A 21,227-nucleotide genomic window follows, 5' to 3' on the forward strand; every position below is an offset into this window, starting at 1 on the left:
GGTGCTATTGTAAGGGTACAATTCTTCTCGTATCTAAAGATATGTTGTCACTTACGGTATCAGTGGGCAGCGATTTATTTTACTGTTCCGACTATTAGAATTAATATACTGACCTTCAATTTAATGGTTTCTCAATGATTTACTTCACTTCTTCTTTCAGTGTGTGTGTAATAAATTCACTCTGCGAATTAAATTAGGAAGTTACTCTCTCTGCAACTATCGAATCCTATCCTATATCCCTCAGTTGCGTGTAACATTACGGTATACTGATAATTTTTACACTCGAAATTTGTCAATAATATTCGATCTTTGACAATAACATCCGACAGTCGGCAACACAAATCTAAACATTGCATCACAGCAAGTGTTCAGTTCCTAGTGCTGTGAAATGTGGAAGAAACCCTAAGTCGCAATTATAAGAGGAGGAACGACATCAAGAATGGAACAGAAACGTAATATGTAGAAAATCGCCCACGCAACCTGTAAGTGGAATTTAAAATATTACTACATCATAGCAAAAACCAACCACCAGAACTGTTTATAACCTATAGGTACATTTCCCCAAAATGTAAACTAAATAGTAAAAATATGTGCATTTTCCAGGCCACTGAAGATGCCTTACGGAGAATGAAGGCGAAACGCGTATGAAACTAAAATTGTGTTTCATTCAGTTGCAGTCAGTCGGTCCAAAAAGTAAAAATTATCAATACTCTCTCTGGTTTATAAGAGACGTAGTTAGGACCTTGTTCTCATCACCAAGTTTTGTGAGGATTTATGTAATTTTTGCCAACGGCCTTGCCGCAGTGGTAACACCGGTTCCCGTCAGATCACCGAAGTTAAGCGCTGTCGGGCTGGGCTAGCACTTGGATGGGTGACCATCCGGTCTGCCGAGCGCTGTTGGCAAGCGGGGTGCACTCATCCCCTGTGAGGCAATCTGAGGAGCTACTTGATTGAGAAGTAGCGGCTCTGGTCTCGGAAACTGACATACGGCCGGGAGAGCGGTGTGCTGACCACATGCCCTCCGTATCGGCATCCAGTGACGGCTGTGGGCTGAGGATGACACGGCGGCCGTCGGTACCGTTGGGCCTTCCAAGGGCTGTTTGGACGGAGTTACATAATTTTTGAATACGACTTCTGCGTGAGTTGTGCTGGGACTTTTTTCCTACAGTAGTCTTTTAATATTCTCGTTACAACTGATAAAACGGGGATTCCAGCGCCTTGGAAAATAAGTTGCCAATAGAAAAGTGCTTTGTCGACCTAATTGCAGGGATTATGCTTCCTTCTAGAAGAAGAATTGTGTCGTAAAATCTTTGTATTATTTTATCATACGATGCAAACAAAAACTATGTTTGATGCAACTGTGCCGGCCGGAGTGGCCGAGCGGTTCTAGGCGCTACACTCTGGAACTGCGCGACCGCTGCGGTCGCAGGTTAGAATCCTGCCTCGGGCATGGATGTGTGTGATGTCCTTAGGTTGGTTAGGTTTGAGTATTTCTAAGTTCTCGGGGACTGATGACCTCAGAAGTTAAGTCCCATAGTGCTCAGAGCGATTTGAACCATTTTTTTATGCAACTGTGTGAATTTCTGCGTGGAGAAGATGAGGTTGTGAAAGACACTAGGGATTGTTCAGATGTTGCAAAAAGACTGGTGATGCTTCATCAGCGGCCTAGCCATTTATCTGTCATGCTACTCGTCTGTTAAACCAACTGACTTTCGGATTAGAAGAGAGTTTTTCATTTCTTGGAGCGTAATTAAATTCTGTTTACTTGTTTACTTCGATCTGTCTGAGTAACACAGTCTAGGCCACAACATACAGGATGCCCAAAACAAAACAAAACAAAACAAAATAAAAAACACCGACAAACTTTAGTGACAGGTTCCTTATACAGAATAAGGAAAAAATGTCTAGTAAACACGGGTTCTGTAATACATACTCGTACCTTAAGAGGTATGGGCACTTGTTCATCTTCGGTACTGTGAAACAGATCTCTTCTACTGTAAGGTTTTTGCTTTACGTGTTTTGGGAGGAGGAAATATTGACCAAAACAAGGAAAAAAAAGTCAAGTAAACGCGGGATCTAAAATGAATACTTTAAGAGCTATGAGCAGTCGTTCATCTTCGGTAGCGTGGAACACATATCTTCTGCTCAACAAGTATCCATAGCTCTTGAGGTATGCGTTTTAGAGTCCATGTTTACTAGACATCTTTTTTTGTTTTGATCCAGAGCTTGCAACAGAAGAGATGTATTTTATAGTATCGGGGATGAATAAGTGCTAGTATCTGTTAAAGTATGCGCTTTAGAGCCCTCTTTTACTAGAAACCTTTGTCTTGTTTTTGTGTAAGAAACCTGAGCCTAACGTTTATCGGTGCTTTTTGGGACACCATGTATTTATTTTTTATGATGTTTCAGCCACTAGAGGCCATCTTCAAATATGATTGCCTGTCTATTTCTGTTCATCGACTTGGATGAAGCTACACTGCAGTACTTCCCAGCTCAACTGAAATTATATTAGGAGATGAAAACGTCAGCACAAGAGAGCAAGTCGTGGTGGGTCGCATCGAAACGCTAAGGATCCTGACGACTCAAAAACAGTGTTTGCAGCTGTGTGTCACGTCAGATAAAATGCTACAGCGCAGTTCTTGTCGCACTTTATACGACGCGCAAATGTGGGGAAGTGTACACTTTCACTGGAAAGCAACCACATCTCGCGGGCGCGTACACCGCTGCGTCGACACCTGTTTTGCTCCGGCTTGCGTGTAGGTACGCGGCGCAGTGATCGCTGTAGGAAAAACACGTACCGCTGGATGCTTGGCCGACCTCGACGTCGCAGAGGCGGCGAAATCTTTGCGGTCGGCGCCAGGAATGGCTATTCGCTGGTCCACATCTTACGCCAGGTATGACGGATGCTGATGCTGCGCGTCGGTGGCAGCCTTAGGGGGCCAGTGGCGGGTCGTATTCCTCTGAAGGTACTACGAAAGTTCGCCACATTCGATCTTTACCGTGAATTACTTATACATAACTACCCATTAAAATTGCTGCACCAAGAAGAAATGCAGATGATAAACGGGTATTCATTGGACAAATATATTATACTAGAACTGACATGTAGTTACATTTTCACGCAGTGTAAGTGCATAGATCCTGAGAAATCAGTACCCAGAACAACCACCTCTGGCCGTAATAACGGTCTTGATACACATGGGCATTGAGTCAGAAAGAGCTTGGATGGCGTGTACAGGTACAGCTGCCCATGCAGCTTCAATACGATACCACAGTTCGTCAAGAGTAGTGACTGGCGTATTGTGACGAGCCAGTTGCTTAGCCACCATTGACCAGACGTTTTAAATTAGTAAGAGATCTGGAGAATGTGCTGGCCAGGGCAACAGTCGAACATTTTCTGTATCCAGAAAGGCCCTTGCAGGACCTGCAACATGCGGTCGTGCATTATCCTGCTAAAATGTAGGGTTTCGCAGGGATCGAATGAAGGGTAGAGACACGGGTCGTAAAACATCTGAAATGTAACGTCCACTGTTCAAAGTGTCGTCAGTGCGAACAAGAGGTGACCGAGACGTGTAACCAATGGCACCTCATACCATCACGACGGGAGATAAGCCACTATGGCGATGACGAATACACGCTTCCAATGTGCTTTCACCGCGATGTCACCCAACACGGATGCAACCATCATGATGCTGTAAACAGAACCTGGATTCATCAGAAAAAATGACGTTTTGCCATTCGTGCACCCAGGTACGTCGTTGAGTACACCATCACAGGCGCTTCTGTCTGTGATGCAGCATCAAGGGTAACCGCATCCATGGTCTCCGAGCTGATACTCCATGCTGCTGCAAACGTCGTCGAACTGTTCGTGCAGATGGTTGTTGTCTTGCAAACGTCCACATCTGTTGAGACGTGGCTGCACGATCCGTTACAGCCATGCGGATAAGATGTCTGTCATCTCGACTGCTAGTGATACGAGGCCGTCGGGATCCAGCACGGCGTTCCGTATTACCGTCCTGAACCCACCGATTCCATATTCTGCTAACAGTCATTGGATCTCAACCAACGCGAGCAGCAATGTCGCGATACGATAGACTGCAATCGCGATAGGCTACAATCCGATCTTTATCAAAGTCGGAAACGTGATGGTAAGCATTTCTCCTCCTTACACGAGGCATCACAACAACGTTTCACCAGGCAACGCCGGTCAACTGCTGTTTCCGTATGAGAAATCGGTTGGAAACTTTCCTCATGTCAGCACGTTGTAGGTGTCGCCACCGGCGCCAACCTTGTGTGAATGCTCTGAGAAGCTAATCATTTGCATGTCACAGCATCTTCTTCCTGTCGGGCAATTTTCGCGTCTTTAGCACGTCATCCTCGTCGTGTAGCAGTTTTAATGGCCAGTAGTGTGTAATTGGCCCCCATTTTATCGATGACAATCTAAATGGTGCAATGCATGCTGATTTCCTACGTAATGTTCTACCGATGTTACTATAAGATGTTTCACTGCATGACAGGATGGCGATGTACTTTCAATATGAAGGATGTCCGGCACATAGGTCGTGTGCGGTTGAAGCGGTATTGAATAGCATAGCGTACCACGGCCCGCACGTTCACCGGATCTGACGTCCCCGGATTTCTTTCTGTGGGGAATGTTGAAGGATATTTGCTATCGTGATCCACCGACAACGCCTGGCAACATGCGTCAGCCCATTGTAAATACATATGCGAACATTGCGGAAGGCGAACTACTCGCTGTTGAGATGAATGTCGTTACACGTATTGTCAGATGTATTGAGGTTGACGGACATCATTTTGAGTATTTATTACATTAATGCGGTATTTACAGGTAATCATGCTGTAACAGCATGCGTTCTGAGAAATGATAAGTTCACAAAGGTAGATGTATGACATTGGAACAACTGAAATAAAATGTTCATACTTACCTACCTGTTGCCAACTGTTCGTCTAAAATTATGAGCCATATGTTTGTGACTATTACAGCGTCATCTATCACAAAGCGACAATAGGGTCCAACTAAAAATTTCTTTACGTACAACACGAATATGTAATAAAAAATCGGGGTTCCTATCCTATAAAAAAAAAACGCAGTTGATATCCGTTTGACCTATGGCAGCGCCATCTAGCGGGCCAACCATAGCGCCATCCGGTTTCTCCCTTCAAGCTAGACAAGTTTCGTTCTTTGTAGTTTTATTGTTTGATGCTTATTTCGTGAGCCGGTCACGATCAATGGACCACCTGGTATAAGTGTAATTAACTAGGTACATGTTGAACGATTCTTTTATCGAAATAATGTGGAACGAGTCAGATTACAGGATATGTATTACTGATTAGTGTTGACATTAAGGAACACATCATTTTATTCCTACTCATGCAAACTGGATACCAGTTTTTAAAAGAAATTCGTCAGTGGAACAGAAGAAGTTCAACCAGTTGCCGCGCCTTTACCGTTGTGTCCCACCCTCTCTCCATCTCCACACCCTCCATCTCCTTTCCCAACGCAACTTCCACCTCTCCCGGATGATGAGCTTCGCCCTGACATATACCCTTCCTACCAACTCTAATCCCATCTTCCTGCCTCCTCCTCAGGGCTCCCTCTCCTCCCCCTCCCTCCTCCTGAGCGGCTTCCCCCTCCTACTCCCCCTCCATTTCTTGTGCCTCCTTTCAGTGTCTCTGGGCTCCCACCTGCCCTGTCTTCCCTCTTCATCTCCCGCCCCACGTGTCTCCTGCCTCTTCATGTACCCACTGATGCCCCTCCTCTCTTCATCCCGCCGCTTCCCCTGCTGCCCCATGATCTCCCCTCCCTTTCCATCCTCTCTGCCCCTTCCCTCGGCAGGTCCCGCCTGGCAGTTTTATTCTTCGTCGTGTGTGCTCCAAGTGGGTTTTAAGTGTGTTGTTCCGGAGTGTTTTTACTACTGTGCATGTCCATTCTGTGTCTTCTCTGAGTTTTGAAGACTCGCCAATTGTGTTTTTTAACTTCCTGGTGACTTTTAACTGTCCTCCATGAACGTCTCCGTGTTAGTCTATTTTTTACTTCCATTTTCTCCCATTATTCTGTTTTAAGTTCCCCTTTCTCGCCTTATGTATGTAACATTTTATTCTTATTTTAAGTTGTTATGTCACTCGGCTGAGGAGCGGCGGATTGTGCCGCAGACAGCCCTCCCCTGCCCATATGGGTCAGGGGAATGAAATCACAATAAAGAAAAAAAAAATAGAAGAAGTTGTGTAGGAGAAATGATTTTAAATTAAAAACTCTTACGTCAGTACGTCCACTTAGTTTGTGTCGCACGCCGCACGTTGCCTAACGTGTGGTTTCTGAGCGCGATCGATCACCAGTGTCCTCCGTGCGACGCCGCGCTATCTCTGAAGAATGGACTAAAGAAACGTTTCAAAGGTAGTCTCGTAGGGAAAAGTGAGTTTGGCATTTTGCCTACGCCTGTGGCGGTACCGCTTGCGATCAGCAAGTAGCCACCTGATGGGATCCGCGGTGTTCCGGAGCGCGGCGGTGTGGTGTGCGGATGTGACGCGTCGGCCTGGCCAGAAGGGCTGGTGCGGCGGCGGCGGCCGCGGGGTGCCGTGCTCTTGCGACCGGCGCTCTGATTTCCAGCGCAATTTCCTCCGCTAAATTGGTTGAGCGGTCATCAGAGCAGAGCGGCGGCCGGTGTGCGCGGGTATCGGCCCGGGGACCCCCAGGGCGCGCGCGGCTCGTTTTACCCGCTGGGAGCAGTGATTGGGCTGTCCGTTTATGTCAGGGCCGCCTCCACGGGAGCGCCGCCATTAGCGCGGGGGCGGCCGGGGCTGCGCTGCAAGCCGCCCCCGCCGCCGCCGCCGCGGAAAGCAGACATCGTGCGCGCTCATTTGCCGAGTCGTCATCGGGTACGCAGTTGCTCTGACAGGTATGACACACGTAGAGAAATGGAATGGGACGTCAACAACGATTCTCCGCGAGTAATTCATCTGGCGAGAGCACCGAGAGACAACGTCGCGTATGGGCTGTCTCATAAGGCTTGCCTGAAGTCGATGCTGCCGAAGCAGTTTCTTTTTTTTTTTAGGGATAGACGAGGGGGGCGGGCGGGAGAGAGTCATTGATCTTCTGAATGGTTTCATACGTCGTCACGAATTACTCTCCTGTGCCAACGTATTCATGTCAAAATAGCACTTGTCCCACCGTTCTCAATTATGTTTTGGGCCGTATTCCTGCCTCTCTGTTCCACCACAGGTTTTACCCTCTACAACTCCCTCAAGTAATCAAGTACCATGGAGGTTATTTGTCCATTATCGGGTGATCAAAAAGTCAGTATAAATTTGAAAACTGAATAAATCACGGAATAATGTAGATAGAGAGGTACAAATTGATACACATGCTTGGAATGACATGGGGTTTTATTAGAACCAAAAAAATACAAACGTTCAAAAAATGTCCGACAGATAGCGCTTCATCTGATCAGAATAGCAATAATTAGCAGAAGAAAGTAAGACAAACAAAGATGATGTTCTTTTCAGGAAGTGCTCAATATGTCCACCATCATTCCTCAAGAATAGCTGTAGTCGAGGAATAATGTTGTGAACAGCACTGTAAGGCATGTCCGCAGTTATGGTGAGACATTGGTGTCGGATGTTGTCTTTCAGCATCCCTAGAGATGTTGGTCGATCACAATACGCTTGCGACTTCAGGTAACCCCAAAGCCAATAATCGCACGGACTGAGGTCTGGGCACCGGGCAGGCCAAGCATGACGAAAGTGGCGGCTGAGCACACGATCATCACCAAACGACGCGCGCAAGAGGTCTTTCACGCGTCTAGCAATGTGGGGTGTTTTTTTTTTTTTGTTCTAATAAAACCCCATGTCATTCCAAGCGTGTGTGTCAATTTTTACCTATGTACATTATTCCGTAGTTTATTAAGTTTTCAAATTTATACTGACTTTTTGATCACCCAATATATATAGTGACTAGGGCCTCCCGTCGGGTAGACCGTTCGCCGGGTGCAAGTCTTTCGATGTGACTCCACTTCGGCGACTTGCACGTCGATGGGGCGGAAATGATGATCATTAGGACAACAGAACACCCGATCCCTGAGCGGAGAAAATCTCCGACCCAGCCGGGAATCGAACTCGGGCCCTTAGGATTGACATTCTGTCACGCTGACCACTCAGCTACCGGGGGCGGACAAACAAGTTGTGGAGAGTCGTAAATCTTCTGAATAGTTTGATTCGGTCCGCGACGAATTCCTCTCCTTTGCCAACGTCTTCATCTCAGAGTAGTACTCGCACCTTCCTTCGTAATTATTTTGTGGGTATATTCCAATCTCTTTCTTCCCCTACAGCCTTTACGCTGCACAGCTACTTCACGTAATGAAGTATTACAGAGGCTATTGGAACATGTTCTACTGTTCTGTCTCTTCTTCTTGTCAATATCTTTCCACAAGTTCATCTCCTCGTCGAGTCGGTGGGGATCCTGCTCATTTCGTATCCAAGTTGAATAGTTTAAAAAAATGCAATTGGAAATGTCTTTAGCATTACTCTTCTGACTACAGGTCATGACCCATATCCCAAACATCTAAACTGTGTGGGATTTGTAACACAGCAGTCTATGGTTGTGGAGAAGAAGGTGCCCCCGTTCATGTCGTTTTCAGTTGGCCCCGTTTCCAGGCAGAGGTCTCTGGTATTTGGGAAGAACTGTAAAAGACAAAAATTTATGTACTGCTTTTAATTTTGTTGTATGCTCCTTAACTTACAATCTTTAAAATCAAGTAGTCAATACGAATAAAGAAGTATAACCTCCCAAGTCACGAAAACTGACAACAGCCGGGAGAGCGGCGTGCTCACTTCATGCCCCTCGATATTCGCATGAAATGCCGGCTGTTAGCTGAAGATGATAAGGATTCGGTCTTTACCGTTGGGACCGTTGGCCCTTCACTGCCTATTCGGACGGAGTTTACTTGTTTATAAGACTTCCCCCATGAACCATGGACCTTGCCGTTGGTGGGGAGGCTTGCGTGCCTCAGCGATACAGATGGCCGTACCGTAGTTGCAACCACAACGGGGGGGGGGGGGGGGGGTATCTGTTGAGAGGCCAGACAAACATGTGGTTCCTGAAGAGGGGCAGCAGCCTTTTCAGTAGTTGCAGGGGCAACAGTCTGGATGATTGACTGATCTGGCCTTGTAACATTAACCAAAACGGCCTTGCTGTGCTGGTACTGCGAACGGCTGAAAGCAAGGGGAAACTACAGCCGTAATTTTTACCGAGGGCATGCAGCTTTACTGTATGGTTAAATGATGATGGCGTCCTCTTGGGTAAAATATTCCGGAGGTAAAATAGTCCCCCATTCGGATCTCTGGGCGGGGACTACTCAAGAGGACGTCGTTATCAGGAGAAAGAAAAGTGGCATTCTACGGATCGGAGCGAGGAATGTCAGATCCCTTAATCGGGCAGGTAGGTTAGAAAATTTAAAAAGGGAAATGGATAGGTTAAAGTTAGATATAGTGGGAATTAGTGAAATTCGGTGGCAGGAGGAATAAGACTTTTGGTCAGGTGATTACAGGGTTATAAATACAAAATCTAATAGGGGTAATGCAGGAGTAGGTTTAATAATGAATAAAAAAATAGGAGTGCGGGTTAGCTACTACAAACAGCATAGTGAACGCATTATTGTGGCCAAGATAGACACAAAGCCCATGCCTACTACAGTAGTACAAGTTTATATGCCAACTAGCTCTGCAGATGATGAAGAAATTGATGAAATGTATGACGAGATAAAAGAAATTATTCAGGTAGTGAAGGGAGACGAAAATTTAATAGTCATGGGTGACTGGAATTCGTCAGTAGGAAAAGGGAGAGAAGGAAACATAGTAGGTGAATATGGATTGGGGGGAAGAAATGAAAGAGGAAGCCGCCTTGTAGAATTTTGCACAGAGCATAACTTAATCATAGCTAACACTTCAAGAATCATAAAAGAAGGTTGTATACCTGGAAGAATCCTGGAGATACTAGAATGTATCAGATAGATTATATAATGGTAAGACAGAGATTTAGGAACCAGGTTTTAAATTGTAAGACATTTCCAGGGGCAGATGTGGATTCTGACCACAATCTATTGGTTATGAACTGCAGATTGAAACTGAAGAAACTGCAAAAAGGTGGGAATTTAAGGAGATGGGACCTGGATAAACTGAAAGAACCAGAGGTTGTAGAGAGTTTCAGGGAGAGCATAAGGGAACAATTGACAGGAATGGGGGAAAGAAATACAGTAGAAGAAGAATGGGTAGCTCTGAGGGATGAAGTAGTGAAGGCAGCAGAGGATCAAGTAGGTAAAAAGACGAGGGCTAATAGAAATCCTTGGGTAACAGAAGAAATATTGAATTTAATTGATGAAAGGAGAAAATATAAAAATGCAGTAAATGAAGCAGGCAAAAGGGAATACAAACGTCTCAAAAATGAGATCGACAGAAATTGCAAAATGGCTAAGCAGGGATGGCTAGAGGACAAATGTAAGGATGTAGAGGCTTGTCTCACTAGGGGTAAGATAGATACTGCCTACAGGAAAATTAAAGAGACCTTTGGAGAGAAGAGAACCACTTGTATGAATATCAAGAGCTCAGATGGCAACCCAGTTCTAAGCAAAGAAGGGAAGGCAGAAAGGTGGAAGGAGTATATAGAGGGTTTATACAAGGGCGATGTACTTGAGGACAGTATTATGGAAATGGAAGAGGATGTAGATGAAGATGAAATGGGAGATAAGATACTGCGTGAAGAGTTTGACAGAGCACTGAAAGACCTGAGTCGAAACAAGGCCCCGGGAGTAGACAACATTCCATTAGAACTACTGATGGCCTTGGGAGAGCCAGTATTGACAAAACTCTACCATCTGGTGAGCAAGATGTATGAGACAGGCGAAATACCCACAGACTTCAAGAAGAATATAATAATTCCAATACCAAAGAAAGCAGGTGTTGACAGATGTGAAAATTACCGAACTATCAGTTTAATAAGTCACAGCTACAAAATACTAACGCGAATTCTTTACAGACGAATGGAAAAACTGGTAGAAGCGGACCTCGGGGAAGATCAGTTTGGATTCCGTAGAAATGTTGGAACACGTGAGGCAATACTAACCTTACGACTTATCTTAGAAGAAAGATTAAGAAAAGGCAAACCTACGTTTCTAGCATTTGTAGACTTAGAGAAAGCTTTTGACAACGCTAACTGGAATACTCTCTTTCAGCCGGCCGAAGTGGCCGCGCGGTTCTGGCGCTGCAGTCTGGAACCGCGAGACCGCTACGGTCGCAGGTTCGAATCCTGCCTCGGGCATGGATGTGTGTGATGTCCTTAGGTTAGTTAGGTTTAACTAGTTCTAAGTTCTAGGGGACTAATGACCTTAGCAGTTGAGTCCCATAGTGCTCAGAGCCATTTGAACCAATACTCTCTTTCAATTTCTGAAGGTGGCAGGGGTAAAATACAGGGAGCGAAAGGCTATTTACAATTTGTACAGAAACCAGATGGCAGTTATAAGAGTCGAGGGGCATGAAAGGGAAGCAGTGGTTGGGAAAGGAGTGAGACAGGGTTGTAGCCTCTCCTCGATGTTATTCAATCTGTATATTGAGCAAGCAGTAAAGGAAACAAAAGAAAAATTCGGAGTAGGTATTAAAATTCATGGAGAAGAAGTAAAAACTTTGAGGTTCGCCGATGACATTGTAATTCTGTCAGAGACAGCAAAGGACTTGGAAGAGCAGTTGAACGGAATGGACAGTGTCTTGAAAGGAGGATATAAGATGAACATCAACAAAAGCAAAACGAGGATAATGGAATGTAGTCAAATTAAATCGGGTGATGCTGAGGGAATTAGATTAGGAAATGAGACACTTAAAGTAGTAAAGGAGTTTTGCTATTTAGGGAGTAAAATAACTGATGATGGTCGAAGTAGAGAGGATATAAAATGTAGACTGGCAATGGCAAGGAAATCGTTTCTGAAGAAGAGAAATTTGTTAACATCGAGTATAGATTTAAGTGTCAGGAAGTCGTTTCTGAAAGTATTTGTATGGAGTGTAGCCATGTATGGAAGTGAAACATGGACGATAACCAGTTTGGACAAGAAGAGAATAGAAGCTTTCGAAATATGGTGCTACAGAAGAATGCTGAAGATAAGGTGGGTAGATCACGTAACTAATGAGGAGGTATTGAATAGGATTGGGGAGAAGAGAAGTTTGTGGCACAACTTGACTAGAAGAAGGGATCGGTTGGTAGGACATGTTTTGCGGCATCAAGGGATCACAAATTTAGCATTGGAGGGCAGCGTGGAGGGTAAAAATCGTAGAGGGAGACCAAGAGATCAATACACTAAGCAGATTCAGAAGGATGTAGGTTGCAGTAGGTACTGGGAGATGAAGAAGCTTGCACAGGATAGAGTAGCATGGAGAGCTGCATCAAACCAGTCTAAGGACTGAAGACCACAACAACAACAACAACAACAAGTGTTACCTCCACAGTAGAGAATTTCCTTCACAGTAGACAAATGTAAGCAGGATTAATATTTAATTAAGGTAAACTAAAAATGAAATGCAATGGTCACCCTCATGGGTATGACAGAAATGGCGACACGTGGTCTTACGTTATCTTGTTGAAAGGTAACTAGAGGTGTTCGTATTGTGTACCCCATGACACCCTATTCCACCACACCATACACTAGGCCTGTATGTCGCTATCGAATACAATTTGCCTACGTTCGTTCTCCTTGCAGTCTGCGCATACCGATATGTCCATCGTGATGGTGTACACAGAACTGGGACCCGTCTGAAAGGAGCACTTGGTGCCACTCCTGATCCAGTGCTGTTGTTGGGCGCAACACAGACAGCGCGACTCTCTCTCTCTGCTGCCGAGGAAACCACGACAATGATCACCGTGTTGATAGAAGTACACCGCACACATCGTCGCATTCTACGTGTGGATATTTATCGTACAGCAAACGGGCCCACTCCCTGACACAAGGTGCTGACGTACTTCTACGACCCTGAACGACCGATAGAACAATACCTACATCTATATATATACTCCGCAAACCACCATACAGTGCATGGCGGAGGGTACTTTGTTCCACTGCCAGACGTTCCCTTTCCCGTCCTATCAGCAAATCGTCGGAGAGAAAAACGACTGTATCTATGCCTTCGGGCGATACCTGATTTCTCTTATCTTCTCTGTTCTTACTCGAAATGTACGTTGGCCTCAGTAGAAACACAATTATTAAAATGTTCCTTTCGGAAGGATTTAACATTAAAATCCAACATTTCGTCCCCATCTCGGGGTACATTTTCAGGAGGCATCGCAGCTTCTTTGAGTGTCCAGTACACATCCTGGCTCCTTAAGGCTGGAATATGATTTCTTTTACGCGCGCCCTCGCAGTGGCGTGACGTCACGTGCTTTGAATATCTCGGCGCATCGGCGTTGTCGGTTGCCGTCGGTGACTGTTGCTCTCACCCCATAGAGAATCACTCATACACATCTTTTTCAGACGGGGTCCAGACGTCATGTAATTTCACGCTCTGCTCCTTCTTATTGAACTTCCTGGGGTGTTAAACAAGCTCTATGGTCTCCCTGTACAGCCTTTCATTGTATGCACTTGGGGATGCCAGTACTTGAGTCCTATCGAAATGAGTGTGGTGGTCTCCTGGCTGCAAAGCACATTAGGCAACAGCTGATCTGTTAGTCTAAAAGAAATCAGCTAAATTTCCATTACGCGATAAGTCACACAAATCTGAGGGCTGTAAATTCAGCTAAATACTTAGGGATTACAATTACAAATAACCTAAATTGGAACGATCAAATAGATAATACTGTGGGTAAAGCAAACCAAAGACTGCGATTCACTGGCAGAGCACTTACAAGGTGCAACAGCTCTACCAAAGAGACTGCTTACACTACGCTTGTCCGCCCAATTCTGGAGTACTGCTGTGCGGTGTGGGATCCGCATCAGGTGGGACTGACGGATAACATCGATAAAGTACAAAGATGGGCAGCTCGTTTTGTATTATCGCGAAATAGGGGAGATAATGTCACAGACATGATACGTGAATTGGAGTGGAAATCATTAAAACAAAGGCGTTTTTCGTTGCGACGGGATCTTCTCATGAAATTTCGATTAACAATTTTCTCCTCCGATTGCGAAAAGATTCTGTTGGCATCCACCTACATACGGAGAAATGATCATCACGATAAAATTAGAGAAATCAGGGCTCGCACGGAAAAATTAAGTGCCGTTCGAGAGTAGAACGGTAGAGAGACAGCATGAAGGTGGGTCATTGAACCCTCTGCCAGGCACTTTATTGTGAATAGCAGAGTAATCACGTAGATGTAGAAGTCTCTCACTTTCTACAGTTCCTCTTACTGTCGTTTCTGGACTGTTCTTTTTGTAGTATCCACGTACTGCTCCCCACACTACACGGATTCCATAAATTTCTGTTTTTTCCCGCAGTTTTGAGACCGTCCTTGGCCAGTTTTAGGGGGGGGGGGGGGGCTGTAGCAAGATTTTTCCTCTGCGATTAGTTATAACCTTAACGAAACTCAGGGAAACTTTCGAGTGAATCGCTACTATTTTTGTTCAGCGGTCTCAATGTTCCATGAAAGGCTGTACAGAGATGCCACAGAGACTGGTAGACACACCAGGAATTTCGTTACGCAGGAGGAGGGCATGAAACTGAATGATTTCTTGTTGCCGGTGCTGAAGAAGATGTGTTCGAGTCTTCCACATGGGATGATAGCAACAGCGGGTTACGACAACCGAGAAGGGCCAGTTGCGCCCAGATATTCGAAGCATGTGACGTCACGTCACTGCACATAGAGCCAACGAGATATACGGGCCCTGTAACGAACTTGTGACGTCACACTACTAGGCTTGTCCGCCTTACTTTGTGAACGTTCGGCTCCCCGCAGGGCCCACGGAAAATCAGTATGTAATTGAATAGGTCTTAATTTTGTCAAGGGCTACAGAGAACTTGAATGCATTTAAACACGCAATGAAGAATTATCAAACTCGACTGAAATAGTTATTCACTCCGCGGCGGAGACGTCTGCTGGCACTCGTAGGACGTGCAGTGTCACGTGCTGTGACGTACGCGCCGCGGACTGTCCTTCTTGTGGGCCTCGGCTACGCAGGAGCAGACACTGAAAGAAGCTCCGATCCCCCATGAAAATGTTCTCAGCAGGTGAGGCGAAACGTAGGGCTTTAAAGTGAAGCCCATCCAACCGGGGCATAATACCCCGGCGTGTTTTACTGATTGTGACATTTCCGGCCATGCCAGTAGAATCGTTCTGCAGACAGCCGCATAGAGGCCCGGTTCTCTAAATTTTCTGAGTAGTGTTTCGCGCAAAGAAAGTCGTTTTGCCTCCATGAACTCTCATTTTCACCAAACATCTTAATATTTACGTGTAAATATCGGGGCACGATATACCACGGTCAGCATAGGTCGCGATTCTGCTGATTTCGAATTCCGGCAGGTGCTAGTGGAAGTTTCTCTTCCACGGGGCATAACACGGGCTCCTCACAAACGACCAATTTTCAGATGTGATTTCTGAAAGGGAAACTCTTTGCATGATGTTTCCTTATATGAAGAATGTAGATGACAGGCACTGAAATGATAATCCAGGAACTAGAAACAGTATTGGCAGCAATTTGTTCTTTTATTAACAACGCGTTTCAACTTCGGGGGGGGGGGGGGGGGAATCTTCAGGTTGTCTGTAGGGATAACGAGAAAAGCAAACATTAGGGTACGCTCCTACCCTGTACGATTATAAATGTAAATAAGAAATAGCTACTGACGTTAAAATTGTCTTTTTACAACATTTCAAAATCATAAAACGGCTCTGTGCTAGATTAAAGCAAGCATTGAATCAGATGAATCCGTGGAGACCTTTTCCTTTTACAACGTTTTTAAAACCTCCTTTGCTAGGTTAAAGGACATATCGGATTAGGTGAACATAATCAAATTGAACGAAACGTAGTTTAATAAAGTAGTACCAGCAGGCTAGAATGGTATAAGGGTGAGAACACTTACAAAGAAGAGCATACATTTAAACACAATACAGAGAGATGCCGCCGTAACTTCGCGGCAGGAGCGTCAATCAGGCAGACAGGCAGTGACAGGATATTATATTCGTTGTTTTTCACCATGTCTCCGCTGGTTCATCTAATTCAACTCGTGCTTCAATCTAGCACAGAGCCGTTTTACAGTTTTTAAAATGCTGTAAAAGGAAAATTGTAAGGTCAATAAAAATTCCTTATTCACGCTTAGAATCGTGCATGCTAGGACCATACACTCAATTTTGCTTATCTTGTTATGTTGTTGTTGTAGTCTCCCGTCCGAAACTGGTTTGATGCAGTTTTCCAAGCTGCTCCTACCCCGTGATTGATAATATACGATTTACTAATTTATTTGTTTGTATATCTCTGTTATCAGAGAATCTTTTTAGAGTTGTAATTCTCAAGATTTATAATTACAAAGACTGATTTGACGCAGTCTCCATGCTGCTCAAGCCTGTGCAAGCCTCTTCATCTCCGAATAACTGCTGCAACATACAGCCTTCTGAATGTCCTTACCATAATCATTTGTTGTTCTCCCTCTATAATTTTTATGCCTAACCCATCCCTCCAATACTTAATTGGTGAGGCCTGGATGTCTCACAATGCGTCCAATCAACTGACCCTTTCTTCTACTTAGGTTGTGCCACAAATTTGTTTTCTCTTTAATCCTGTTCAGTACCTGCTCATTAGGTACGTGATTTACCCACACAATCTTCAGATTTCTTCTGTAGCACCATATTTCAAAAGCTTGTATTCCCTTCTTGTGTAAACTGTTTATCGTCCACGATTCACTTCCATACATGACTACAGTCTATACACAAACTTTCAAAAAAAGGCTTTCTGACACTTAAATCAATATCTTCAGAAATGCTTTTCTTGCCATTGCCTGTCTACATTTTATATTCTCTCTACTATGGCCATCATCAGTTATTTTACTGCCCAAATAAAAAAAAACTCATCTCCTACTACAAATGTCTCGTTTTCTGATCGAATTTCGTCAGCATCAGCTGATTTAATTCGACTTCATTCAATGATCCTTGTTTTGCATTTGTCGATGTTCATCTTATAGTCTCCTTTCAAGACACGGTCCATTCCGTTCAACTGCTCTTCGAAGTCCTTTGCTGTATCTGACAGAATTACAATGTCATCAGTAAACCTCTAAGTTCCGAACTTTAATGCCTACTCAACTTTTTGTTTTGTTTCCTCTACTGATTGCTCAACGTACCGATTGAATAACATCAAGAATAGACTACAGTCCTGACAACATCAAGAATAGGCTCACTCCTTTCTCAATCATAGCTTCCCTATCGCGCACTTCAACTCTTTTAACTGACATCTGGTTTCTGTAGAAGTTGTAAGTAGCCTTTCGCTCCGCACTTGTCTTGGTACCCTTATAGATAAGCTGAAGATGCCTCATGAAGCCGAAACGCGATGCTGATAAAAGAAAAAAAAACTGCAACCAAGTCTTCTTTTTTAATTCAAATATTTTACGTGCGGTTGCTGTATCAGACGACCTTATGGACTAGAAGATATTTTACGAAATGATAATCAAATGGTTCAAATGGCTCTGGGCACTATGGGACTTAACATCTTAGGTCATCAGTCCCTGGACTGTGTGGCTGGTCCCGGCGGAGGTTCGAGTCCTCCCTCGGGCAGGGGTGTGTGTGTTTGTCCTTAGGATAATTTAGTTTAAGTAGTGTGTAAGCTTAGGGACTGATGACCTTAGCAGTTAAGTCGCATAAGACTTCACACACATCTGAACATTTTTTTCATCAGTCCCCTAGACTTAGAAGTACTTAAACCTAACTAACCTAAGGACATCACACACATCCACGCCCGAGGAAGGATTCGAACCTGCGAGCGTAGCAGCAGTGCGGTTCCTGACTGAAGCGCCTAGAACCTCAAGGGTCACAGCGGCCGGCTGAAATGATATTCCTTTCCATATGCAAGCACTTAATAATTTTCATGCCAATGTAATGTCATTGCATTGCCTTCTTCATTGTTTATTAGTTTCAGTGGTCAGCAATGTATTCAGGACTGGCTCACATTCCTCGCCCACCACTTACTTGTTAGATATCTACGTGTCAGATAGTACAAGCACGTTAATGTACACCGAAATGTCGGAAAGAGTGCCAAGCTAGGAGAACAGAAATAGGTCGTTACTTTTATCGCGACAAAACGCCTGCCCGCGAGACGCGACGCGTGAGAGAATCGCCTGCGGCAACCGCGAGACGCATTCCCGGGCGTTCGCCGGGGCGCGTGCGCGCGCGCGCTCGGGCTTTTAGCCGCCGCCGCCGCCGCCGCCGGGGCTCCGTAATTAACCGGCAGAAACGCAGCACGGTAGCAGCGGCCCCAGCCCGGATAAACGATTACAAGAGAATTATTTCGCGATATTGGAAATCGATCTGGCTGCCGCTAACCACTGCCATTACTGCAGCAGCCGGACTTGTTTTATGCCGAGTGAGCGGGTGAAAGTGCGCGCGCTGGTCGATTTTCATTGAAACCCAAATGAGCAGCTAATACAGTTATGCACCTCACAACCGCGGCGATCGGCGATGGGTGCAGCTGGCTGCCCTGCTGCGATTAGGCCGCCCCTTCCGGCCGCCAACCCCCGCGTCTGCCCCACCGCGGCCCCTACCGTTCGGCTCACACGCATGCTCTCCCTCCAACACTTGCTGTTATTTATGGGAGACTGAAACAACTTCACAACATTCTTCGTATGCCCAAGGGGTGTTCAGTAACTAACGCAACACTTTCTGAAAGCAGGTTGGTTTTATTCAGGATGCCAGTAGACCATAGTTTTCCCCATCTTTTGACTACAAAACACTGTCAGTACTACCAACAGAGAATCCCAGTTGTGAAGTGAGGTGATTCGTCGATCGCCTCCAAAGAGAGTGTCCGCACGTTCCAGCATTGCGGGAGTCGCAGCTGTGTGCAGCCGGCTGCCACGTGGGAGATCGGACGGGTTTGCGATGATGACAGACGCCTTGCCGAACGACTCACCGCGCTTTTGTTCACTGCCGGGACTCTGTAGACACTCAGCAGGCACCTATGATTATCTGCGTTGCTCTGGTTTACTACCAAAAAAACTCAGTGACAGCTCTCTGCTAGGAATGGACCTTCTTTACAGACGCCATTTTGAACGATACGTAAGACCCTTCCGCCTACAGGAAGCTCTTGAAACTAAAAGGGTTAAGACGCTAATATTCCACGATGTCCCACAACAAGTTCCAAGTTATTTCAAGTTCCAAGTTTTTTCAACCGAAATTGTTTGAAAAAAAAGTGTTGCATTAATTATTGAATGCCCCTCATACTCTTATATAGCCGGCCGAGGTGGCCGAGCGGTTCTAGGCGCTTCAGTCTGGAACCGCGTGACCGCTACGGTCGCAGGTTCGAATCCTGCCTCGGGCATTGATGTGTGTGATGTCCTTAGGTTAGTTAGGTTTAAGTAGTTCTAAGTTCTAGGGGACTGATGACCTCAGATGTTAAGTCCCATAGTGCTCAGAGCCTTTTGAACTATTATATTTTTTCCTTTAGCTCTCTTATTTTCAAATCACTTGGTATGAGATGCAACCACAGATGGTATAATATTTTTGTAGTATCAATACCTGCAAAACTAGCACAAGGTGCTAAATTATGCAAAGTGGCATTCCCTAGCTTCAATGTACTCACGCCATCGCCACACTAAGTTGTATCGCACCCGATCGATCAACGCCGATGTGACCACTGTGGTTCAAAGACTTCTTAAAGATAGTAGAATCCAGCACATTGACCTCGACGGCGAGTGTTCATCAGAGACAAAGGCGTCGTGAGGAGTGCCTCAGGAGAGTGCGATAGAACCGCTCTGGTTCCCTATGTATGTAAATGATCTGAGCAGCAGTCTGATACGTTTTTTGCTGATGACACTGTACGGTGCTGGAACGTATCTCTTCGAGTGGGTGTAGGAGGACACAGGATGACTGACATAATTTCTGTACGGTGTAACATGCTACAGATGTCGAAACATCTAAGTTAATGCAGATGAGTAGGATAAAGTATCCTTTAATGTGCACCAATACCGTGGTGATTGTGTGCTGCTTGACAAGGTGTCCAGTAAATATCTGGGCGTAACGTTGTAAAGCGATATGAAAGGGAATGGGCACATAAGGACGGTAGTTAGAAAGACAATTGGTCGATTTCAATTTACTGGCAGAGTTGTAGGAAAATGTAACTCGTCTACAAAAGAGACCGCGTATATACCATTTGTGCGACCCATTTTGAGTTCTGACTAGTTTTTCGGGTCTCCAACGGATCGTATTAAAGGAAGATATCAAAGCAGTTCAGAAGCGTGCTGGTAGATTCGATCAACATGCGAGTGTTACGGAACTTAAACGGGAGACCCTGGTCGTTCTTTTCTCGACACACTATTGAGAAAATTCACAGAATTGCGGCTGACTGCAGAACGAATGGACTGAAACCAACATACATTTCGCGTAAGGATTGCGCAGACAAGGACCGCGCAGACAAGATAAGAGAAATTAGGACTCGTATTGGGGTGTATAGACAGCTGCCATACACCATACGGTGGCTTGTGGTGAAGTAGATGAATCACAATGGACAGGGATTGAGCATCATCCTCTGTAGATGAATTTGCGGATGAGTGCCAAGAAAATTCTCTGGCGGCCTTCGAGTGATGAGAACAGATTCAGTGGACGACCTAGTGGATGACTGTCAGAAGATATTACGCAATACAAACTTGGATCCATGAAGCTAAAGATCGTAATACACGGTATGTGGAGAAACCTGGTAGCGAGCGATGTCCAACAGTAGTTGAAAATGGTTAATTATGACAGTGGAAGGAATACCATTACATAATACAATAGACTTTATAGTGCATTCTGAATATAGTTTTGGCGAGTATGCCTGGCAGCTTCTGGCGAGTGAGTGTATCATTCGCTGATATGACAAAATTCCATTTTCAACTGACCATTACTTACTTACTTACTTACTCCTCGGCTCTACAGCCCTTGAAGGGCCCTGCCCTGCATCACAATATCCTGCCATTCTATCCGATCCATGGCTTTTCGTCTCCATCCTCTAACACCCAGCTTTTTCATGTCTTCTTCAACTCCATCCATCCATCTCTTTCTGGGGCGTCCC

At 45.1% G+C, this 21,227-nt stretch overlaps 1 protein-coding gene and 1 pseudogene across 1 annotated transcript in view; one reads left to right on the forward strand and one right to left on the reverse strand.

Moving 5' to 3' along the window:
• The window catches only part of LOC126234888 (protein lozenge-like), a gene marked incomplete at its 3' end in the record, with an annotated part of 759,148 nt that overhangs the window by 264,522 nt on the left and 473,399 nt on the right, over positions 1-21,227 (reverse strand). The window lies entirely within an intron of this gene.
• On the forward strand, positions 786-903 carry LOC126238319 (5S ribosomal RNA; annotated as a pseudogene).

The sequence above is a fragment of the Schistocerca nitens genome, chromosome 2, assembly GCF_023898315.1.
Source record: "Schistocerca nitens isolate TAMUIC-IGC-003100 chromosome 2, iqSchNite1.1, whole genome shotgun sequence".
Taxonomy (NCBI): Eukaryota; Metazoa; Arthropoda; class Insecta; order Orthoptera; family Acrididae; genus Schistocerca; species Schistocerca nitens.